The 26,489-nt window shown below is 39.8% G+C and overlaps 1 pseudogene; it reads right to left on the bottom strand.

The window, feature by feature from the left end:
* LOC122815067 overlaps window positions 1-26,489 on the bottom strand; it is an 84,564-nt pseudogene that overhangs the window by 653 nt on the left and 57,422 nt on the right.

Genomic DNA, 26,489 nt, shown 5'->3' with positions numbered 1-26,489 from the left:
GAGTCCAAGTGGTTGACATGCATTTAATTTAATCTGCCACTTGAGCTCTAAATATTCAAGGAAGTCATCATCGGGCCCCCCTCATGGACCCAGGTCTACTTGTTCAAGTACAAAAAATTTAAAATAATGTGTCAGATGTACCTTTATATGCTTAAATAAAGCATTTTTTTTGTTTTTTAGTATATCACAGTTGTGTTGATATATTCTTTGTCTGGGGGCTCTGATTGTCTTCCCCACATAGTACCCCTCACATACCATACAGGTTGCAATATATACCACTCCCTTGGTGTAACAGTAACACTTCTTAATAGTAGTAATTTTGCCATAGTTCCTGACTCTAATGGAATCAGTGTCCAATATATAGGGGCATTGTCCACACCTCCCACATTTAAAAGTTCCACCAAGGCCTGACTTTAACTTTTTCCTCTCCGCTAGGCCTTTCAAGGAGGTGCCCTTTTTGTAAACCACAAGAGTTTTTTCCACCAACCTTTTGTTGATCTTCTCATCCAAACAAAAAATTGTCCAAAAATCATAAATGATGCTTCTAATGTTAAAATAATCCATGGTGAAGGGCAGGACACATGCCCTAGTAAAACTGCAGTTTTTACCAAAGCAGAGGTTCTATTCAAACCTTCAGGCTTCTCCAAGAGTGTAGAATAAATACCCCAGCTCCTTTTGATTTGACTTCTTCAGCTATGTCATTGACAATGTTAAAGGGGTAACCTCTTTTCTGCAACATACCCATTAGGACATCGCATTCTTTAATAAAATCGTCCTGTTCAGACATCATTCTGGCCAATCTCACATATTGACCCTTGACAAGGGATTTTTTCTGATGCAGAGGGTGGCAACTCTCAAAATGCAAAAAAGAGTTAGAATAGGAAGGTTTTCTATAAAGGTGCAAAGTAAACCTACTCTTGACAAGGGATTTTGTCTAATGCAGAGGGTGGCAACTCTCAAAATGCAACAAAGAGTTAGAATAGGTAGGTTTTCTATAAAGGTGCGAAGTAAACCTACCCTTAAAGTGATCTTTCTTAATAGTAACATCCAGATTAAATTAACAGTTAGCAAAATTACTGTAGAAACTTCTAGATATGCACCCAACAGTACAAATGTATGAGACCCTTTGTGAAAATGAATTCAGAAAAGTGGTTGCCAAAAACAATAACAAAAAACTTCTTGACAATAATGGGGCCAATAATTTAACTAGGCAAGAAACTACATTGCTCCGTAATATTTTGGAGAATGATGAAATCAGGAATATGAAACCGGATAAGGGGGGAGGTATTGTTATCATGGATGTGTGTGATTACAATAGTAAAATGACTGACTTATTGTATAGTGACACACACACAGAAGTTTCCAAAAACGAGTTGAATATATCCTACAGGCGTATAGAGTTAGACATTGAACAACTTTTACTCAATGAGCAAAATTACTGTAGAAACTTCTAGATTCTTGGAAACTAAGCATCCTAGGATTCCTACCATTTTTGGAATCCTAAAAATACATAGGAGTATCTCTGACACCCCCTTACGGACGATTGTTGATGCAAAAGCTTCTAAAACATTCAGTTTGACTAAATATATTGACAACATTGTTAAAAAGCACACCCTCGATAACAGAGACCTGGTGATCAAGGAATCCTAGGACTTTCTGTCTAAATTTAAGAAGAGTATGTACCACGAGGACTTAATCTTGGTCACCATTGACATTTGTGACCTCTTCTCAGTAATACCCCATGATGTTGGACTAGAATGGTTCCATGACTATTTATACTTAAACAGTACATTGAACCATGACACTATCCTTACTATCAGGTCCTGTATGGAAATGGTTCTGGACAACAATTTTATCACTTTTGAGGGGCATTTATTCAAGCAGGTGCAGGGGGTGGCAATGGGTGCATATTGCGCACCGTCATTTGCTAACACTGTATTAGCACAGTGGGAAGACCTCTACGTAATGAACTCTGAATTCAAGAACATGTGGGTACTATATGGACGGTACCTGGATGATATGGTCTTATTTTGGCATGGGAGCAAAGATGACCTGAATAGGTTCTTCGTTTACATCAACAACACCACCAACTTTTTGAAATTTACCGTGACCAAGGACCTTGACACCTTGAATTATCTGGATGTTACTATTAAGAAAGATCACTTTAAGGGTAGGTTTACTTCGCACCTTTATAGAAAACCTACCTATTCTAACTCTTTGTTGCATTTTGAGAGTTGTCACCCTCTGCATCAGACAAAATTCCTTGTCAAGGGTCAATATGTGAGATTGGCCAGAATAATGTCTGACCAGGACGATTTTATTAAAGAATGTGATGTCCTAATGGGTATGTTGCAGAAAAGAGGTTACCCCTTAACATTGTCAAGCTGAAGAAGTCAAATCAAAAAGAGCTGGGGGTATTTATTCTACACTCTTGGAGAAGCCTGAAGGTTTGAATAGAACCTCTGGTTTGGTAAAAACTGACAGTTTTACTAGGGCATGTGTCCTGCCCTTCGCCAGGGATTCTTTTAACATTAGAAGCATCATTTATGATTTCTGGACCATTTTTTTGTTTGGATGAGAAGATCAACAAAAGGTTGGAGGAAAAACCTCTTGTGGTTTGCAAAAAGGGCACCTCCTTGAAAGGCCTGATGGAGAGGAAAAAGTTAAAGGCAGGCCTTGGTGGAACTTTTAAATGTGGGAGGTGTAGACAACACCCCTATATATTGGACACTGATTCCATTAAGAGTCTGGAACTATGGTAAAATTACTACTATTAAGGAGTGTTACTGTTACACCAAGGGAGTGGTATATATTGCAACATGTATGGTATGTGAGGGGTACTATGTGGGGAAGACAATCAGTGTCCTCAGACAAAGAATATATCAACACAACTATGATATACTGAAAAACAAAGAAACCAATGCTTTATTTAAGCATATAAAGGTACATCCGACGCATTATTTTAAATTTTTCGTACTTGAACAAGTAGACCTGGGTCCACGAGTGGGGCCTGATGATGACTTCCTTGAATATTTAGAGCTCAAGTGGCAGATTAAATTAAATGCATGTCAACCACCTGGGCTCAATGACAAGTTATCCATTAGTTCTGTATTAAAACTAAAATCAGCTTTTTTATGTGATTTTAGTCAAGATCTGTGTTTTAAATCATACTTCAATACACAATACATTAATGTCTATGTGGTTGGTAGTTGGCAATTGGTGTGTTGTAGTGGGCAGTTACTGTGATTATGTCTTACTGTCTTTTTAAACTGCTTAATTATTTTACAGGAAATTATGTTTGCTTTGTCAACCAATGGCTGTAAGGGTTAGGGTATTTAAATATGGCATTTTTTATTTGTTCTTGTTCTGATGAAGTCTTGTGATTTTGACAAAAGAGCTTAACTTTTTTCAATAAATTTTCTGGATTCAATGGTGCAGTGCTCTTGTGGTGATCCTCTTCATATATTTTTTACTTGGTTTTGGTGTTCGTTATTTATAAGGGATATTAACAAAAGATTAATTAAAACTTTCAACAAAGTCACCAAGTCGCATCTAAGCATGGTGACACATGGCAATGCTGCTGCCTGCTGCTCTGGCCATACCATCAACTGCATTATAGAACAAATGCATAACACACTGGAGGATTGAAGGGTAGAAAGCTGGAAGTCCACCACTTTCTGAACATCCAGAGGTAACACCCTCGAGCGTGACTTGGTGATCTCTTTGATCAAGTGTCTCCGGAATCTTTTTACGTTGGCTAGAAAGTTCAATGACCTAAGGGTGAAAGTCACTGATGCATAGGTCACATTCCCAAACCTGTCCATTACCATAGATTCTCTATTAGGAGGATGAACAGATGAGCTTTCTTCTGATAACCCTTTCTTGGTGGCTACTGCCAGCACCATAGCATCTATTGGTGGGCCCTTACTCTTGTGCTTCCTGGCAGTCTATACAGATAGAATTTTATCAGTTTTCTTACAGATGGGCTCCACCACATCAGAGTCCTTCCATGCCCATTGAAGAATAAGATAAATAAGTGGGTCAATGGGAGGTACTACCCAGGACAATGTTGGTCTGGAACCAAAAGCCTCCAAGAATACTGTCTCATCTGGAGAAGGGTCTTGTGACCACCAACCCCCCTCTATGCCTGAATAATTCAAGAATATCACTAAATGTGATATCTTCAGAGAGGAAGTGAGGTGAACTCTCCTCTTCCTCTAAGTCAGTATCTTTGGTGAAATACTGGACAACAGTCTAGGTGCTTCCATTTGCACATCCATTTTTTAGAAGCTACTGCTCTGGGGAACAGTAGAAGGTTTGAAACTGGATTGGGAACTAATGAAGCAAACTTCCTCAGAAGCCCTTGGTACCAGCTTGTCCCTGTCCAACAGAATGAAGAGGTGAAGAAACAGACTGCAGACGGGTTTTCAGTGAAAATGAACTGGTTGATGCTACCTTATCTTTGGTATTTGCCAAAACCCTTTCAAAAGTCCAAAAGCCTATGCTGCCACTGGAACCAATAACTTCCTCTATTCCAAAGAAGAGAGGGAAACCTTGGCACCAAAGAGCCTTGACCCAGAAGCAGATCTCCAATTCAAGTTGTCCAGGGCCGAAACCCCATGAAAGAGATATGGCTCCAAGAATCTCAGTGTTGATTCATCCTCCCCCTGAACCTCAGCAATGAATCAGCTCTGTGTCTCATCTTGATCTGAAGGCATCAGAGTTGTGTGTGTGTGTGTGGGGGGGGGGGGGGGCAGCGACAACATAACTCCAGTGCCAACAAAGGTTCCCTGATTGCAGTTGGATTCCATTATACTGAACCAGATGGGTGAGCTGGTATAGATTTCTGTATAACTGGTAAGTTGGCCAGAACTCAGTAACTTTCCAGGGGACAATACTGAGATAAACCTAAGTTGCATCTGCTTCTTCAAGAACTTCCTCATCATCCTACTGACATAGAGTTCTGTGAAGTTTTTTGATGATACAGTGGATGATGCCACTGAAGGTGGCAGAGAATATCTCTATTCCTGTTAGATTGGTGACTGAAGTCTAGACCTCACTAGTCCCGGTGAGTAACTGGTGCATGGAGGAGATTGAGCCCAAAGAGTTGTCGCATCAGGCCTTCTAGGAATCTTGGGGTTGGGACCGACCAAGGTTGTCTGTTGTGGGGAATGTTTCATGGAAGCTTTAGAGGAAGGCTTGCTCCTTTCCTTCAGTCTCGTCTTTATCTTCCTTTTCTTTCTATCTTTGTCTTGTCCATTTGATTTGGATTTTTCTTTTTTTAAGAAGGGAAAGAAGGTGAAGGGGTAACCCCTGTCTGAGCTGGAAGGAGCCCCTTTAAAACAAGTTTTTCCCATCAGGTTTAAAGAGGCCTAACACTAAATGCTGCACAACACCGACATTCTACATCAAAGTGTGAGGCACTAAGGCAATAGACACATTTGTGGTGTGGGTCCTGTGGCAGACGTTTGTGCCCACAAGCATTTTTTAAACCCAGTTGACTCTAACGTGTCGAGTACCTGACAGAAAAAACTGTCAAGTACAAAGGCAGTATAACCAAACTACAGAAAAATTCAAACACAATTATTTCTCTCTCTCTTTTCTTTTAATATTAATGCTAATAATCCTAGCACAGAGAGAGGGGCTAAGGCCTTAGCTTTGAAAGATAGTTAAACTACTATAAATTCCTAACTATATAAACTATCTAAACTAACTACAGAAACTTTGACAATAATAAGGAAGAAATAGTGTGAGAGAAAAGCTTTCATGGTAGAAAAGGAGAAGCAGTAAGAATAAAAATGTATCACCCACTGCTACAGAGCTCTGTGCACATCTGTAATGTTTGAGTGGCAAATGAAATTTCAGCATCTAAGGTACAGCCTATGGAATTATGGGCAAGGGAGGAGTCAGATCTCTGGACTGATAAAGCTTCAAATTTGGCACTGAGGCCGGACCCAGTCGGATCCTACAACCCATATGTTTAAACAGATAAAAATAGACAACATTGGATCTCTTGGTTTCTTTTTTCACACTGGAAGAGCTGAAATTAAGCTGTTGATCAGTGTGCAGCCATCACAGAAGTCAATAAAAGTAGTGTTGCTGGCCTTAGATAGTGCTGAGAGGATTTGTTCTTAGAACATTTGAGTGAGGTGTAGATATGGGCATGTGAGCTGGCACTTTAGGAGGAGAGGTACTGTTTCAGCTAAATTTGTCCACAAGTTGACTGGCTATGTCCTCGAGGCCCAAGAGGAGATATCATTTACTATTAGCTCTGTGCAGTGATGGACATTGTTTTAGATTTCTAACATAGTTAAAGAAGGTTTTGTTGTTATCCTTCAACTGGATGGCTATTTTTAACTCATATTTGTCTTTGGATGATTTGATCAGGGTCTGGAGTTAGCAACAGCATTTTTGGCATCTCACACCAAGTAGTTGGATACATTTATTAATGCAAGTCACTTTCTGTGACATCAGATATAGGCATAGAAGCAATGTGTTTATGTGTGTGACTGAGTTGGTAAGCATGTGACTGCGTGCATCTTGTGATCAGCTGATCCCCTGTATAGAACTATTTTCTCTGCCTTGAGCTTGTTGTACAGGAATAGATTGAGACTTCTCATAACACTAAAACAGACTAGGAAGGTAATCAGGGAATGAATGAATAACTATCCTTATTCCAGATGAAAGCTCAATTATAATCTGCCCCCAGGAGCTCTGAGATGTTGACACTCTTTTTCCTTAATGACAGGATCCAGCATGCTTATAGGATTATGTCTAGCAATATTTTTCAAATTCCTACACCACACCAGCTCATTACTAAGTGGTATGTATGGCGGGAGCTCGAGAGAGAAATAGTCCAAATCATTGACATACCCTGACAGCCAAACAAACTATCCATAATATAAAATATTTCAATAGCAACGTCTACAGACTCATCACTGACGTATAAAAATGAATCCAAACAATCTTGGATGATGCAAGACCGTACTAACAAGGAAGTCGTTAAACTCTTGTAGGAAAAAAAAAAAATAACCAGGTAGATAGTAAATTGCCAGTGATATACATTATGCTAATGGTCCACTGAAATATTCACAGAACCTAATTCCACTGTCAACCTGGTCCATCCTATATCTGGTTTAAATAAAAATACAAATTAAAAAATGTACAGTCACTGTGGCATCCCTAAAGGCTCTGAATAATCTATTTCCAAAGTGGAATTTCCACACGTAAGTGATCCTGACATTTTTATACAACCAAGTATTAATTATAAATACCAGAACACTAAAAAGAGCTAGTCTGACATATAACATTTACGACTAAGCTTGTTCCATATTGACCTGGCACTAAACATTATTTTTATTGCTTGCCTTTGATTACTGGGAAAATCTGACAGGGCAAACACCCTTTTCAGTGAAGGCCTGGATAGAAATGCGCCATATTCCATGTATTTGTAAGGGCAATTATCCTTAGCTAAACAGTGATATGCATAATTTAACAGGTGATCACCATTTGAGGTACACTGCATAGGTTCATGGGTCTATATATAGTATTTATAGCACAGAAAAGTGTCACAACTATAGGACATTTTATAGTTTCTGTAAAAAGTCACACAGAGTTTAGCGTCCAAACAGCGGATGCAGCACATACTTATTTTATCCACTTGTTTACCTGAGCTTTGAGGAGAAGGAAATGACTGAGGATGTTCTGACACATTTGATTTGGCTGCATAAGGAGTGGACTTGGTAATGGTGCTCAGAGAAGAGCAGGACTGCTTTGTTGACTGGTATAATTTCACTGGGAGTTTAAAATATAGATAGAATAAGGTCAGAATAAGAAAATACCTTAGCTACGATGCTGAGACAAGTGTTTTGCTAGCTAGTAAGTTTTCAACAACTAAAACTTGTGGATGAGATGAGATATGTGCAATGTTTTTTGGGAGGAAGTCTTACACTTTGGTAATGTTTTACACAGTATCGGAGTATAGACAGTCATAATTACAATTTTTATATTTTACAGTAAGGAGAAAGTGTTGTGTCAGCAAATGCAGTTCTCTGAGGGATGTGCATCGGTTTAATAACTAGTTGTTGTTAGGCATTTTTATGGGCTAAAGCAGATGTTGTTGGCATAATGCGTGTTTAAGCTTTCATATCAGGTAGCTGCAGCAAGACAGTGAAGTGTTTGGTTAATTTATCTGAACACTTGACAACCTTATCCAAAATCACTCCAGTCTGGTGAAATGAGTTGACTGTGGCTCATTTGAAGTTGATGAGGAATACAGGAGAACAGGGAGTAGATACGTTTTAGCTTTGATCTTACATGAATTCTAAGACAGAAAAGGTTTGACTTTTATAAAGAAGTCCTAGTTTATGGTTCATTGTTTTGAGTGGCATACTGTATGTGCTGATGGAGTATCAGTGCACGGTCAATTATTATAAGCAATAGTTTTGTATTTTGCGCTTGCTCAGGTTGTACGGGTTGTAGATTTCATTGGATTTAAGAGTATTTGAGATTGCTCTAGTCATGTTTCAGTTACTAACTTCATTTGACTCCACTCATGGTTCAGTTTTTTTTCAGCTCAGGTAAGCACTCAGAAAAAGTCCATCATTATCTATGTAATAGTCTACCTATTTTCAATGTGACTCCAATGTGAATATGTACTGATCCAGGTGCAGCATGCATACCTAACCATGTGAAGTAAAGCACATTGGCACTCTATGATTAGTTCTATTTTTTTTAACAGCAACTGACAGCCTAGAAGCTAAAATCCAATGTGATCAATCTCTTACTGCTAACTTTACTTACTGCAATGCATACCATGTATAACTGTATGTTAAACTGTTACAGCACCTTACTGATATCTACATTCTCCTGTTTGCAGTCTTCTTTATACTGGTTTTGGTGCTCACTGTTAAATTAATGCAGGTTTGGTGTAATGGTTAAGGTGTTTACTTTTCATACCAGAAGTAAATGGTTTGATTCTCACCCGTGGAATTTGGCTAAGATTACAATAACCCACAAAGGCAGCTATCTTAGTACATATCAATAAATAGTGGTATTTGGTGCTTATTCTGTTTTTATACTTGTAACAACAATAAGTAATTTTAAAGAGTGTGCTGACCTCTGGTGCGTGCACTCAGATCTGGCTCAAATGTGCCTTATTCCATGCCCTAACAACTATACCTAGTCTTGTACCATAACAACATAGTTTTCAAAATGAATGACTACTGTTGTCAGTTACTGCTTGTTCAATGACAGAATTAAAAAGCAATTTTTTTTTCTTTTTTTATTTGCTAACCTGGTAATTACTGTGCTCCAAGTAGACCAGTTTTACGTGCATTCTCTGGAGTTACATACAAAGTTCTCAACCTTCCATCTACAAAATGAGGAACACTGCCTGTTATAATGTGGGAAAAAATGGACAAAATTTGGAACACTTACTAATGGCATATTAAAAAACTTAAACTAGGAAGTTCAAAGGATGGCTAAAATGTGATATCTTTACTTATAGAATAGTACTTTTAATGAAATAATATAATTCAATTCTATTTACCACTGATACAAGTTAAATAAAATGCTAACACTAAATGTATGGCAAATCCTTTCAATGTGGAACTTTGAGGAACAGGAACTTTTGAGGATCCCAAATGAGGAACGTTCCTCGAAATGAGGTACATTTGAGAGGTATGGTTCCATAAACACCAAAAAACATACTTTCAGCATATGCAGTATGTCAAGATAAAGTGCTTGCATTAGCACAATGTAATAAAAAGACAATACAGTGTCTAGCAACAAAAATATTTTTAGTTTCCTGTTTATTGGCCAGGTAAATTCAATAGACAAATTGTCCCTTTTAAGGAAATGCATGGGACTGCTGCATGGTTTAGTGACTTGCTCAGTCCCACAAACAAAGGGCAAATTTTAGGTGAAAGGAATCAAGCCCCTCACCCTTGGCACAGGAAGTAGCTCATTACCAGTTCAGAGCTGTAGTCCTCTTGGCTGATTGCTGTTGCTCATTAGCAGTTTTACAAGTATGGCTTGAGATAGCATGAACTTTTTCTTTTGTTTACCTTGGTAATAAAAATACCCTTTGTACCATTTTCACCCATGACCTATTATAAAATGACACACAAGACAAATTACAAGTCACAAGGCAGTGAACGCAGCGCAGTTTGTGAAAAGTGATATGAATGTTAGAAATCTTGGAATAGGCAAAATGTAACACACAGAGACATAAAGGAAACATTTTTATTGTATGAATCTTCAAATTATTTTTAGTGTTTTTCCTGCTAAATGTTTACAGCCATTTCCCAAAAAGAACCCAAAGTAAGTGCAACCAAATTCTGAACTCATCTGCTCTTAGTGCACTTCTGCAATAGCAGCATCATAGTGACAGTGACCCTCTGGACAACTTGTCCAAGCATGAAAGTGCTACTAATGTGTGTCTTTGAAAGTTTTGTGCATTTCACTGTTTGTATTTAACTGACATTTATGTATGCATTTGCATTTTAAAGATACCATCATCTATGCAGAAGATATGATGACATAGCTCATAGTAAGTATGAGGCTAGCTGCCCTTGCAGGCAATTATAAGCCTAGCTAGTTTCCCTTCAAAGGTGAAAATCAAACTCGGTACTTTACCTCTGTGTTAACACCTTAACCGTTAAGCCAAGAGAGAGATGAAAAAAAGTGCTATACTAATACGTAAATACTAGGCTATCAGTCTGCAGAATATTATAACCTTAGTCAATAAGAAGAGGTCAGAATCAAACGTTCTACTTCGTATTAGTGAAGTAACTAATCTAGCCATTATGCCAACCCCATCTGCATGCTCTGTGATAATACAAGCAAATCTCTACACATTTCCAAGATGAGAGAGGTAATGATTTTTTAGATAATGTATTTGTATTTCTCTTGAGTGCCAGAAGCTGAGGACATTGTTTATATTTCAGCTGTTCTATGTGGCCAGCTAGGATCATACTCTTTTCTTTCCCTTGAAGTAAGATGCATTATAACATGATGCTTAAAATATAACATTATTCATATCTTCACACAACTGTACAAACAAAGTAATACATGCCCACCCCTTACACACGAGTTCCAGTTTTATAAAGACAGGTGCTGAAACATTGTAAAGCACAAACACATACGTAAAAAATAATTAAGACAATTTACATTCAGACTATTGCTGCACTGCCTATTTGCTTCAGTTCTACACATCATTGCCCTACGGTCATATGAAAAACTAAAAGTTATTCAACTATATCCTGGCGGCAGACTCAGTTTCTACAACTGAGGCCGTGGAATGTTGTTTGTTATAAGCAGCCATTGCCTTTCTTGCTGCTTCCAGCATGTTCTTTGGATGTTTGACACAGCAGCAATCATTATCCTCAATCATCTTTACTGCTAATAAAGAGTTTAATGTTTTTGGGCCAAGTGACCATCACAGCTCAGTTTTTTACTTTGTGAACCAAGCTAAATGCCTGTTGTGCTTCACTGTTTGAGCGTGGCAAGTACAGCACAGTTTGCATACTCGTCTTTGAAATGTTGGGAGGTCTTGTTCTACAGGGCTATCACGCACTATGGACCAATACTTCAGGAAATTACATGTGCCTGATCCATAATGATCACTCAGTCATTTGATACACAGAAAATGTATCAATCAGTCTGCAATGCTCCACTTGTGAACTTTAGAGACCGAGACGAGTGACAATAGCCGCAATACTAGTGGAAGACAGCTGTAGTTTCATAGCCAGATCTAATAAGCTGGCTACTTTCTGCAGCAGAGGATTTCTTGCTGGGAAATGTTTTTTTCACTTTGAGTACGACTGCAAAGTAAAAAGTACAGTTTTGTACCTACCATAAATGTAGATGTTCGAAGATCCACATTGCTGCAGTCCTAACACTTGGGTAGTCCGCTGTCCCAGTCGGCCCGAATACCAAAGTATAAGGCTGACGTCGGTCAAGGCGCATTAGTCTGACGTCAGGACGTCAGGGTACAAATGCGCATGACCGACGTCATTTCCTCAGTCTTTTCTTGCCCCAGATGTCAGAAGACCCTAAAAAGATAAGGCCAAACCAAAAAACAACAACACACCAAACACCCCTGTACCAAATATATGTATAATATATATACAAAGTCAGAAAGGTACAATCCCATCCACACAACCACCCCTAAACGCAGAGGGGAAGGAGGGAGGGTAAATTGGACTGCAGCAATGTGGATCTTCGAACATCTACATTTATGGTAGGTACAAAACTGTACTATGTTCTTCATACCACATTGCTGCAGTCCTAACACTTGGGTAGAATCCCAAAGCAGAGGTAAGGGAGGCTGGCAAATCATAAAGAAGCAGGAGCTGACAACATGCCCTGCAAAATAGCTGTGGCAAAACCAGCCCTAGATTTAGAGTAGAGAGGAAGGTGGTAATGCTTAGAGAAAGTATGCACTGAACTCCAAGTAGCTGCCTCCAAAATATCCTTAGTTGCCACCCCTTAGAAATGCTGTTGAAGTGGCAGTAGCCCTAGTGGAATGAGGCCTAATCCCAGCTGGAATCTCCTTGCCATGATGGGAATAACAAAATGCAATGCAAAACCCAATCCACTTAGAAATAGTTTGTTTTGACACAGGCTTGCCCTGAGAACTCAAAGCAAAAGAAACAAACAACTGCTGAGACTGCCTAAAATCCTTAGTCCCGCTTAAATAATAACGCAACTGCCTGTGTACATCTAAAGTGTGCAAAATCTTTTCCCCCTTATTTTGGGGATCTGCATAAAAAGTAGGCAAATGAATAGTTTGGTTTAAAGCCACACTAGAAACCACCTTAGGCATAAAGGAAGGATTAGTACGTAATGATACCCTATCCTTATGGAAAATCAAAAAAGGCTCAACCGCCATAAGGGCCTGCAATTCAGAAACCCTTCCTGCAGAAGTAATGGCCAACAAAAAAGCAGTCTTCCATGACAAGTATTTCAACTCAGCAGTAGCCGCAGGCTCAAAAGGTTGTAGAGTAAGTTTCTCCAACACAAAATTGAGGTCCCAAGCAGGAGTAGGAGCTCTACGTGGGGGTCTTATATTCTTTGCCCCTCTAAGAAATTGCTTGAACAAAGGATGAGAAAACAATGGTGGGTCACAATCATAGTGAGCTGAAATTGCTGCAGCATGAATCTTAATGGAAGAGAAAGACAAACCTTTGTCCAATAACTCAGTAAGATATTGAAGAGCCACACTCAAATTTGGCTCAGAAACATCCAAATCCTTTGCTGCACACCAAAATAAAAATCTCTTCCATTTTCCTGCGTACACTTTCCTTGTACTAGGTCTTCTGGCTTCCATAATCACATTCAAAACTTGTTGAGGAAGCTGAGACCTGCTATGGTTCAAAACAGAATATGCCAGGCTGTTAGATGAAGAGAGTGAAGCTTGACATTGAGTAGATGCCCGTCCTTCTGAGACAATAGGTGTGGAATCAAAGGTAAGGGCCATGGAGGCTTCCTTACCAGACTCCTCAGCAATGGGTACCAGTGCTGCCGAGGCCAATCTGGAGCTATTAAAATCATCCTTGGCTTGTCTTGTCTGACCTTTAGGAGTACCTTTGGGAGGAGAGGCAGAGGTGGAAAGGCATACACATGAAGATTTTTCCAACTGAAAGAAAGAGCATCCACTTTCCAGGCTGTGTGATGAAACCTTTTCGTGCAAAACTTTGGCAGCTGGTGGTTTAGTGGAGAAGCGAACAGATCTATGTCTGGAGTTCCGCATGACACTGTCAATGTTTGAAATACATGAAGATCCAGTTTCCACTCGTGGGGATCCATGATTTGCCTGCTTAACACATCTGCTAAGGAGTTCTGTGCCCCTGGCAGAAACCTTGCTTGAAGATTCAGTTGCAAGCTTAACGCAGTTTCCCACAAAATCATTGCTTGCCTGCATAGAGGATAAGAATGTGTTCCCCCTTGTTTGTTGATGTACCACATGACAGTTGTGTTGTCTGTCTGAATCAACACCTGCCCTGGAAGAAGTAAATCCTTGAAAGCCAGTAATGCAAACTGGACTGCTAACATCTCCTTCATGTTGATATGTAGATGCTGCAGTCTGGCAGGCCACTTGTCTTGTATCCACTTTCCATTCAGATGAGCTCCCCAAGCTGTGTCTGAGGCATCTGTCGTTAGAATCTGACTCGCCTCTGGCCGGGTCACAGAGAGTCCCTTGTTTAGGTGACATTCCTGAGCCCACCACAAAAATTCCTTTTGAATGCAAGGTATTATTTGAATGACAGTGTCCAAATCCTGGCAGTGCTGTGTCCATACATTTTTGAGATACCATTGTAGCTTCCTCATATGCAGTTTGGCATTGGGAAGTACCAGAATACAAGATGCCATGAACCCTAAGGCTTGAAGGACTGTCCTTGCAGTCAGCCCGGACTGATGAGATAGTTGATGGAAGTAGAGAGAAAGATTCTTTTGTTTGTCCGGGGTTAAAAAGGCCATCTGGGTTGCTGTATTCAGTCTCACACCCAGAAAGCACATGTCTTGAGAGGGTACTAGACTGGACTTTATTTCGTTCACAGAATACCCTAGGCATCTTAGCACTGCTATCACATATTCCAAATGCTGAAGAAGCACGTCCCTTCCTTGAGCCAGAATCAGGCAATCATCCAAATAAGGATAGATTTGTATTCCTTTTAGCCTGAAGAAAGCTATCACTGGAGCCAGAACCTTTGTGAATACTCTGGGCGCAGTAGATAAGCCAAAGGGCAATGCAGAGAACTGATAATGAGAATTCCCAGCTCGAAAACGCAGATACTTCCTGCAAATTTGTCTGATAGGAACATGAAGGTAAGCTTCCTTGAGATCCAAAGTTACCATCCAGTGATCTTTGCCCAGCAGAGGTAAAAGCTGTTGTAACGTCAACATTTTGAACTTGGGAATGTCCAGATAAGTGTTGAGGATAGACAGATCCAAAATTGGTCTCCACGTGTTCCCCTTTTTTGGTACTAGGAACAGGCGAGAATAAAATCCTAGGCCTCTTTCTGGCACAGGAACCGGCTGAATGGCCCCTATTTGGAGCAACAGAGAAATTTGCTTGTGAGCCTCTTTCCTTTGTTGAGGAGGAATGTCTGGCATGCCTTTGAAAGGAGGCAAGGTATGGAAATAAAACCTGTAACCGTGGTGAATGATATCCAATACCCATCTGTCTTGGGTAATTAAACTCCAGTTTTCTTTGAAAAGTGCCAACCTTCCTCCCAAAGGTGCTGCCAGACGAGAAGATTCTGGCAGCTGAAAAGGCAGGTCATTGGGTCTGTTTACGAAAGGACTGACCCCTGCCCTCACTAGAAGACTGAGCAGGTGAACTCCCTGTTCTAGGCCTAAAAGAACCTTGAGCTCTGCCTCTACCACGTCTAGACCTACCCCTAGACTGGGAATCATAAGCAGGATATGTCCACCCCTTGGTAGGCCAATTTCTACTAAACTTCCGAGGCTGAACATGCAAAAAATCTTTAACAGTCTGCATAGACTTAGCCTTGTCTTCCATTTTCTTTAGAACTGCTTCCACAGGCGAACCAAACAACACATCAGATTGTAAAGGAGCATCTAAAATCCTTGTTTTCACATGCTCAGCTAAATTCTGATCCCTCAAGCAGGCGTGCCTGCGAAGAACCGAACCAGTGGCAGCCACCCTCGAAGAGGCCTGCACAGCATCAAAACCACATTGCAAAGAATGCTTACCCACCTGTTCAGAAACATGAACTAAATCCTGCAACTCTTTACACTCAATACCTTCCGCCAAAGCATCTACCTTAGACTTTAATTGTGAAAGGAGATAATTTTGGTATTTCAACATGTGAAACTGGCAATTTAAAGCTCTCATGGCCAAAGTGGAAGAAGTATACACTTTCTTTCCCCATCTATCCAAAGCCCTTGCCTCTTTATCTGGAGGAACAGGATTTTTAACAACAGAAGCCTTAACACCTTTAGGCCCCTGTGAAACAGTTTCTGGGTCTGCCCTAGGACTCTTAAAAAGATACTTATGAGCTTCAGGCACCCTATAATATCTATCCGGTTTAACTGGAGCAGGAGGCAAAGAGTCAGGGTTCAGAGAAGCCTCTGCAAAACATCCTCCACCACATCTAGAACAGGAGGTATAGCTAAAGGCCTATGCTGGGGAAGAAACAAAAATTCCCTAAGCCTTTTCCTGGAATCAGAGAAATCCTGACCTTCCCATTTAAAATGCTCCCTCATGGAATGAAGAGTCTCTGAAAATGAAAAATCCTCAGGAGGAGAAGCAGAAGGAGTAGAATCATCTACATCAGAATCAGAGTAAGGGAATACTCCTGCAAGTCTTCAGCCAAGACTCAGAAGCATCCGAACACTGCTCAAAACTCCCAAGCTCAGGTTCCACCCTAGGCCTCTTATCAGGAGGGGGCATAGAACCTCTAATCATTGTAATCAAATCTTCTGCCATCTTAAGCATATGCTTCTTAGGTACAGACCCTGAAGAACTAGGGGTAACACCTGAAACAAAACCTGGCCTGCCCCTGGGAGAAGCCTTGGAAACAGCAGGGGAGGGCCTAACCACCTTAGGAAGGGAGGGAAGAACAGCTACCTGAGAAGCCCCTTCCGCCTGGCCTACCTCCTGAGAGGTCACATCTTGCAGTAATAAAGTCTCTCCCTGGGATTCCAAAGAAATTTCTGGCTGAACCCTGGCTCCACCGAGCCCTCTAAAGAACCGACGTCCGGTACGGACGGTTCTTCCAGCCTAGGCTTTGCTGTTTTGTCCTTGCGCTTCTTTGACGAAGCGGGCGTCGGGGCATCCGAAGGCATTTTATAATTACACCGCTTCCCAAAAACTAACCTGGCACAATCTAATCTTCTCTTTATAGTGCGTTTGTTAAATCTAGCACAAGAGCGACAGCCAACAACGTCGTGCTCAGGCCCTAAGCAAGGTATACACAAGGTATGGTAATCCCTATGAGGTATCTGTTTCCCACAAGAAATACAGTTATTCACTTTTTCTGACATCCGGTAAAATACTGAGGCAAGAAAAAAACAAAATATTCCCCAACGGGGTACTTAGCCAACTTGGATTCGGTCTGAAACTCCGACTTCGGAAAATCTCAGAACGCCAACCTGCACTTGCAAAACTGCTTCTGCATCGGACCATGCGGCAAAAAAGACTGAGGAAATGACGTCGGTCATGCGCATTTGTACCCTGACGTCCTGACGTCAGACTAATGCGCCTTGACCGACGTCAGCCTTATACTTTGGTATTCGGGCCGACTGGGACAGCGGACTACCCAAGTGTTAGGACTGCAGCAATGTGGTATGAAGAACATCTGCTTGGCTCTCTTGAAAAATGTCTGCTCTAGTATTGTACCCCTGATATCATCCATATTGTCATCCAAATAGGTTCCAGCATCAGAATCAATACAGATTTCACTGTTTTACAGGATGTTATCTTCAGGAGCGGCCTTACGTCAACTGCTGCCCTAAGCAAAAGGGCTCCTTGGCATCCCCCACCACAACACCTGGTGCCCCATCCTGGTCTACCTACACCAAACACATACTGGAAAAGTGCCCCTACTACAGTGACGCCCTAGGCGACCGCCTAGTTGGCCTATGCCTAAGGCCGGCTATGGTTATCTTGTACTTCAATAAGTGAATCAATAGTACTTACACTGCCCAGAAACTGCCTAGCAATTAGTGGTTTGAGTACCCTACTAGCATATACCTGTAGTACTTTCTGGATGTCATTATGCAAGGTGAGCAATTGCTTTTCCTGCCTTGCATTTACACATTGAAGTTCTGGAATGGTTTAATAGCATAATGTAGGAATAGGAATGCCACCTTAATATCATGGCTCTGCAGTAGCTCAGCTATTAGACCCACGTCAACAAACTGTTGCTCATAGGACATGAAGTAGGATCTCACGGTGGGGCACAAGGCAAGCACTCTTTTGATGTCTTTTGACAAACTTAGCCATTGACTGGGGGCATATCTGATAATTCTGAGAGGTTAACTATCCATGAACAGTGCAAATTCTTTAAGCTTCTGTTGATGCTGTGCACTGCTAGAAAAATGACAATAAATGTCAGATATCAATTCCTGTACAGGTGCAGCCATTGCTTTCACCAGATTTAAAGCATAAATCTGCAATGTATCATAAGCAGCCCGTGTTGAAAAATGGAGATTAAGCTCTTTCAGTCTGAACAGTGCAGACATCCGTTTACAAATCCTGGATGCAGCACTGTCCCAAGAATAAGCCACCATGTTACTCACAGAAATGTCAAACTTGCTCAGAGTCTCCAATACGAAGTCAGAAATGGCTTGTCAAGCTCCAATGACAAAAGCAGGCATGTCAAAGAATTTAACAACATTTTTACCACTCGCATGGTCAAAAAAAAAAGTAAAATTACAAGCAGTTTGTTATCCCCCATATCTGTACTCTGGTTGAGGTGCAAACAATACGGCACTTTCTGACACATTTGTGCAGCATTCTGATGATACTTTGGCTCCATTATACCCAATGCAAGCAGCCTCTAGATCCATGCAGTACCTCTTCTTGTAATGCAAGAAATGGTCCCCAGTCACAAAAGGCAGGTTGTGTTCAGCAAGCAGACTCAAAGGCTACTTCAGCCAACAATACTTTAGAGATAGTTTGCTGAATGGCAATAATTTCTGTCACCTTCCTCCCAGTGGAATGTTTGGTGCTCATCTTGTATTTTGTGGTATCCATGTGTTGCTGTAGCTTATTCCTCCCTCCACGTCCAACATTGATATTGGTAGCACACAGCTTGCAAAAAGCATATCCAGGAATACACCTGTTTCCATTACCCAGTCCAAGCTGACCTCCCAGCTGCTTTGGAATGTAGTCATTTGTTTCTTCTTCTCAGAGGCAACATCTCTGGAGAAAACAGGGTGTATTAGAAAAACTTCAATGTAACAAGTGTATCATGAAGTATAAAGTAAAATGAAGCTTCTATGATGCCGAATATTAATCAGAAAGTGTTACCCTCCAGAGCTGCTCACTATAAAAGTGTAAGAAAGTTTGCATTGCTCCACTTTCCATTGTGGCTTGTACCAGGCCGTTGTGTGATTCAGCCATTACTTTGCATAACTGTAATGGTTCAGATACAGGATGAGAAACCAAGCCAGAAATGTCTACAAATGTGTGCAACTTAGGAAGCAAATTTAATACATACCAACATATATGGGCATGAAATCTGAATAAGCATTACTGCAAATGATTCACAACGCATACAAGGAAAATCTCATTATTGCAAATAATTTATAATGTATACAGGTAAAAGTTCAGTATTGCAAATGATTCATAATGTATCCCTAGCCAACAAAAAGCTTATTATTGCAAATGGTTCATAACATATCAAGTAAAATACTCATTATTGCAAAATATGGCTATATTATACCACATAGTTATAGATCAGTCATTACTTAGCCAACCTGAACCTCACAAGATTTATTTTACAGAAATATTTTCAAACAGATATAAAGTATGACAATCAGTGACAAGTATGATCATGACTGATCAAGATATTCAAAGGTGGTGAGAAAATCCGACCTTTTTCAATGCACTTGGCATGCACTACACCCTCATACCTTAACTTGCCATATTCAGAAAACTGGGGACAAAGGCAAATATTTTTCTGGGAAGCAAAAGGCCAAAATCATAGAGGGGTTGTATTTTGGGTTTCCTTTGCACTACATTTGTTAGAAAAGGTTTTGTAGCAACAAACACTTTCTAAAGGATATACCTTTGCAAATACTTATTCTTGTGCACTAACATAAGGTACGACCTGTTAGATTGCTTCCAAAAATACTTAAGTAGGTACTGCCTGTGCATATAATAGCACTAAAACCTACGTATGCACATATACCCACAGTACACATGCTCCTAAAACTTATATATGTATATGTTCATAATAAACATACTAAAAAAGTAAAAGTAAACAAATGGCAGTTATCATTCCTATGTGCCCACACCACCATAGCTACCACCTGTAATACTAAAGCAAAATGTTGTCTATTGAATGCTCACAGACTTACAGAACTTGGTACACTCCAAATACTCAATTTTATCAGAAAAAAACAATCATAGCTAATATTTTAGAGGCAGAACGACTTAAAAAATGCAAGTTTATAGATGGATAGTCTCAAACTAATTAAAGAATGCATTTCACCACAGGAAAAAATAGACTGAACATTGTTTCTGCCAGAAAAAGAACAAAAGAACCCATAATGTTCAAACTAAAAGTAATAAATGTCACGGACATTTCCCCACTAAATATACATAACTCAACAAGCACGGCAAACAATGAAAGCTGATTTCTACATTTCAAATCATTTAAACAGAATGCAAGTACACCCACTATCTATGACGGCTGAACACTTTCCCCAAGAAAGTCAAAGCACTGTCCTGAAATTGGCCCCCCTTGAAGCAAACTCTACAAATCTGCAAATCCCATAGCAAACACCTAAAACTACTTCCAGGAATACAGCTTTATTAATACATGGATTATTAAACACACTACCAAATGGGTAATACCAAAAATATGAAGCAAAAGTCTTGACAGTGTGTCACACATCTCTCAACCTCAAGAAATCTGGACGAAGCATAAAATAATTGGGAGACCAAAAGACCTCAAACATATGGACAGATTTTAAATATTGCTCCTATAAACTTAAAAAAATGCTGAAATACCAGGATATGTGTTAGCATGCATTTTGTGAAGGACATGCAATTCTGAAACTTAAATGTCCCGGACATTAGTGACATCAGTCAGTGATTTGCCAGAAAACACATTTTAAAAGGGACAGTCAAAAATAAAAAAAATATGGAGCTATACCACAAACTATTAGCACAAGATATCTGGACAAAACTTAAAATAATGTGAGGGAGGAAGGGGGACAAAGGACCGAATATACACACAGATTTTAAATCTTGCTCCTATAAACTTACAAAAATGATAGAATAACATGATGTGTTAGCATGCATTCTCTGAAGGCTATGCAGTTCTGAAACTCAAAGGTCTGGTCATTATTTAGTGACCAGTCAGTGATTTTCCAGAAAACACCACATTTTAACAGGAACATCCCCCTTTCTCTCTCATTTATTCTCTGTCTACCTACAATTCCCTGTTTCTTCTAGATTCTTTCCTTCCTCTATGCTATTTTCTACTCTCTTAATTCAACTTCAAATTCCTGGTGTTATATTGTTATATTTACATATACTATATTACAGCAGTCTCCAACCACTGGGCTGCAGACTGGTACCAGGCTGTGGAACACTTGGAACTGGGCCATCAGGTAAGTGAATGCCTGTATGAGTGTGTATGTGTCTGTCTGCATGTGAGTGAATGCGTGCATGAAAGCAAAAGTGTGTGTGTGTGTGTGTGTGTGTGTGTGTGTGTGTGTGTGTGTGTGTGTGTGTGTGTATGTGTGTGTGTGTGTATGTATGTATGTGTGTGTGTGTGCATGTGTGTGTGTGTGTGTGTGTGTGTGTGTGTGTGTGTGTGTGTGTGTGTGTGTGTGTGTGAGACATCGGGAGAGTGAGAGCGATGTGTGAATGAATGCAGGAATGAATGAATGAAGAAGTGACTGTGTGTGTGAGATCAGAAGAGTGAGAGCGATGTGTGAATGAATGAAGAAGTGGCTGTGTGTGTGTGTGTGTGTGTGTGTGTGATCAGAAGAGTGAGAGCGATGTGTGAATGAAAGTAGGTATGAATAAGGAAATGACTGTGTGTGTGTGTGTGTGTGTGTGTGTGTGTGTGTGTGTGTGTGTGTGTGTGTGTGTGTGTGTGTGTGTGTGTGTGAAATAGAGAGAGAGAGAGAGAGAGAGACAGCGACGAGTGAGAGTGATCCATGGCAGCAGCATGCATACCTCCATAGTCTGAACCTCTTAGCTCAATACATTTGGACAAACCCTGACAGAATGGGGGAAGAAAGGCTCAAAAATAGGGTCAGATTTTAAATATTGCTCTTATAAACATCTCAGTTAGAAAACTTAGTTGCTAGAATAATGGGATTTATCTTAGCATGCATTTTCCTGAAGGATATGAAGTCTGAAACACAAATGTATATCATTATTTAGTGACTTCAATTCTCAAATCATCCCAGTCATTTGTCAGAAAATCACAAATTTTATGAGGCACAGATAAAAAATATGAAGCAAAAATCTGGACATTCTGCAAAAATCTGTACACCTGAGAGGTACCACTCAAACGCTGGCACAATTAATCAGGACAAAATCAAAGAGATAATAGACTGTAAATACTGCTCTTAAAACTTAAAAAAAACAATACAGATTTATGAACCTTAACCATAGCACTCAACATCCGGCATAATATATCTGGACCGAACCAAATAATAGGGGCATATTTTAATTTAAATACTGCAGTTAAAACTTAAATAAAGGTTGCCATTAGCTTTACCTACCTCGACCATACCACTCAAACTCTGACAGAATTAATCTGGACAGAACCAGATAGAGACATACTTTAAACACTGCTGTTAAAGCTTAAGTCAGTAAAGGTTCCCATTAGCTTTACCTACCTCGATCAAACCACACAACCTCCCCCACAAGTAAAATGAGTAAAACAGCAAATAGCAGCTACACCAGGAGTAACTGCCGTAAAGTGATTTTATTTCATAGGTTTCAGATAAGCTCTTTTGTTTTTCACAGAAAACTTCATCGGATAAAAACCACTAAAAACATGAAGAATTAGTTTATACATTTTATATTAATATAATATAAGTTTTATAAACTGTCTTCCTGTTTTTAATGGTTTTTATCTGATAACGTTTTCTGTGAAAAAGGAAAGGGCTTATTTCAAACCTATTGAATACATTACTTTAATAGTAGTTATTCCTGGACTAGTGTAACATTTGTTATTTTACCAGTTTACACTGTTTACTTGTTTACCCTTCATTTTTTAAAATGAGTAAAAAACAAACATCTCTGGAGAGCTTCTTTGGAAAAGGAGAAAGACCCAGTGATGATAAGACAGCAGAAGACTCTAAGACTGCCACCAAAAAGAAAGCTGCATGTAAAAGAAAATACCAAGAGTCCTACTTAAACTATGGATTTATTGTGACTGGTGATTCTATGCTCCAAGCCCGCTCTGTATAATATGTGGTGACCGGCTATCCAGTGAGGCCATGAAGCTTTCCAAACTACTTCACCACATGGAGACTAAGCACCCTGCATTAAAAGACAAGCCTTTGGAGTTTTTTGAAAGAAAAAAAAGTGACCACAAAGGACAGAAGCAATTACTGAAGGCCACCTCATCAACAAATCTGTCTGCACTGAAAGCATCATACTTAGTGGCTAACCATACTGCTAAGGCTAAGAAGCCTTTTATTATTTGTGAAGACTTGATCTCGCCTACTGCTAAGGACATTTGTCGTCAACTTTTTGGAGAGTCTGCAGTTAAAAAGGTAGCACAGGTTCCTCTTTCAGCTAGCACCGTCACCAGATGAATTGATGAAATAGCAGAGGTCATTGAGGCACAATTGTTAAGACAGGATTAATGAGTCACCATGGTATGCAATCCAGGCTGATGAGTCCACTGATGTTGACAACAAGGCAATACTGCTTGTTTTTGTGCAATATATATTTCAGGCGGATGTACATGAGGATATGTTATGTGCATTATCATTGCCAACCAACACCACAGCTGCAGAACTATTCAAGTCTTTGAATGATTACGTCAGATAAACTGAATTGGTCCTTTAGTGTCGGTGTATGCACAGATGGAGCTGCTGCCATGACTGGACAGCTTTCTGGTTTCAGTGCTTGAGTCAAGGAAGTTGCACCTGAATGTGAGTCTACGCACTGTGTCATTCACAGAGAACTGTTGGTTAGCAGAAAAATGTCACCTGAACTTAACAGTGTTTGAATGATGTCATTAAAGTTATTAACCACATCAAAGTACATGCCCTTAACTCACGGCTGTTCAAGCAGCTTTGTGAGGAGATGGATGCAGAGCACAAATGTCTTCTCTTATACACAGAAGTTAGATGGCTTTCTATAGGTAGATCGCTGGCCAGAGTATTTGAGTTACGAGAGCCGCTCCAGAAATTTCTTTTAGATAAACAGTCACCACTGGCAGTACATTTCAGTAACACAGAATGGATCACAAAACTTGCTTACTTATGTGACGTATTCAGCCTGCTCAACGAACGAACTCAATCTGTCACTTCATGGGAGAAGGACAACTGTCTTTAAGTTGGCAGATAAAGTGTCTGCATTCAAAGATAAACTGGAACTGCAGGGACAGAGAGTGAACATAGGGATATTTGACATGTTTCAAACATTAGCAAGGATTTTGGAAGAGACCGAGTCTGGATCTTTATTCTCTCAACTGGTGCACTATCACCTATCTTTACTATTAAAAGAGTTTGAGCGTTACTTACCAACCACAAAAGACCCATGAACTGATAAAGAATGGATCCGCGACTTATTTGTGAACAAGCCAGGGGAATCAACCTTGCCAGTGCTGGAAGATCAGCTGCTTGAAACTGCAAATGACGGCGGGCTTAAAAGTATGTCTGAAACAACTTCAACTCTGCAAACATTTTGGATTCAAATCAAGGTGGAATATCCTGAGATCGCCACAAAAGCACTGAAAACCCTGCTGTCATTTCCAACATCCTGTCTTTGTGAAGCAGGGTTTTCTGCAATGACAGCAACCAAAACAAAATTCCAGAGTACATTGGACATAAGGAACACACTTCGGGTGTCATTGTCTCCCATCACCCCTAGAAGAGACCGTCTTGTTGCAGGAAAACAAGCTCAGGGCTTTCACTGATTCTGAATTATGGCAAGATGTATTTACTTCAATTATATTAGGAGTGACAGAACTGTACACAAACCAGGAACCTGGACAGGTAAAACAGCAACTACAGTATGTAAAACACCTGTTGCATCACAACAGAGACTGAAAATGAAGCCAGGAAAAATTAACATAAACATTTATTGGCATAAAAGTTGAGTGACAGAATTGTATTTCTCATGACTTTGCACTTTGCTTACAGTTATATCCATGGACTCCATTAGTACTACCCCATATATACTTTGCAGGTTTTATTGTTATTGTTATTATATAACTACCCCATTTACACTTTGAAGGTTTTATTATTATTGCTAGATACTGGCAAGATCAATGTTATGCTGTTAGCCAGACTGTTATGTTTCATGTTGTAATTGTACTTATTCTCACTTGCTGTCCTATTGTTATTGTTATGTACTAACTAGTAGAGCAATGTTATGCTGTTAAGCAGAATGTATACTTTTTTGGTAATTATTACCAATTGTCTTTTTATTGTACTTTGGAGCTTTTCTCCCCAGGTCTCGGCTGAAAATGCACTTCTTGTCCAATTGGGCATCCCCGGTAAACAGATGTTAAATAAATATTATGTACTTTATTATGTTTTATTATGTGCATGCATGATGGCTGGTCCCCGGAAAATTGCCTTACATGAAACCAGTCCTTGGTGCAAAAAAGGTTGGACACCACTGCTGTATTAGATCTATACACTATTTGTACTGCTCAATGTTACTCTTTTTTTCTCCTGTATGTAAGCTACATTTCTACCTACTGTATAAATATTGAATGAAGCATAAATTTATCTTGAATCTTCTGTTAAACAGATTGTGGATCTTTCCTCCCCAGGCATCCACTGAAAACGGGCCTTTTTCAGCCCAGTCAGACACTCCTGGTAAACAAAAATAAATAAATAAATAAAAAATAAATAAACGAGTCAACTACAAAAATATGCAGCTATATCTCTCAACCTCTTAGTGCAAGAAATCTGGATGAAGCATAACATAATGGGGGAGGTGGAGGTAAAAGATCAAACATACAGAGAGATTTTAAATATTGCTTCTATAAACTAAATTTGGAATAAAAAAGGATATGTGTTAGTATGCATTCTCTGAAGGATACGCAAGTCTGAAACTCAAATATCCATCATTTAGTGACTTCAGTGACAGCCTGATTTGCCAGAAGACACCACATTTTCAGAGAAACAGACCAAAAATGTAAGGCAAAAGCTGGACTCATAATCATCATGTTATTACAAGAAGTCTGGATATAGCATAAAATGTGTGGGTGTGTGTGTGTGTGTGTGGGGGGGGGGGGGTCAAAGTCCCAAAAAACCTAGGGACAGATTTTCAATATTGTTCCTATAAACTTTGAAAATGCTGGAATAACAGGGTATGTGTTAGCATGCATTCTGAAGTATATGCAAGTTTGAAACTCAAATGTCTGCCGTTATTTAGCTCACTCCAATTACTGATTTGCCAGAAAGCAACACATTTTGAGGAACAGACCAAAAATAAAGACCTACACCTCTACCTCTTCATAGCAGCACACAAAATCTGGATGAAGTATAAAATAATAGGGAGATAAACAGATTTTGTGGTCGATGCCCTCCTCTCCTAGCAATTTACCAGCATTTAAAAGTTCAACTTACCC

Source organism: Protopterus annectens, chromosome 1.part1 (genome assembly GCF_019279795.1).
Source record: "Protopterus annectens isolate FY-2018-M chromosome 1.part1, PAN1.0, whole genome shotgun sequence".
NCBI lineage: Eukaryota > Metazoa > Chordata > Ceratodontiformes > Protopteridae > Protopterus > Protopterus annectens.
The sequence above is the reverse complement of the archived record's forward strand: the minus strand, read 5'-3'. Positions and strand labels throughout refer to the sequence as shown.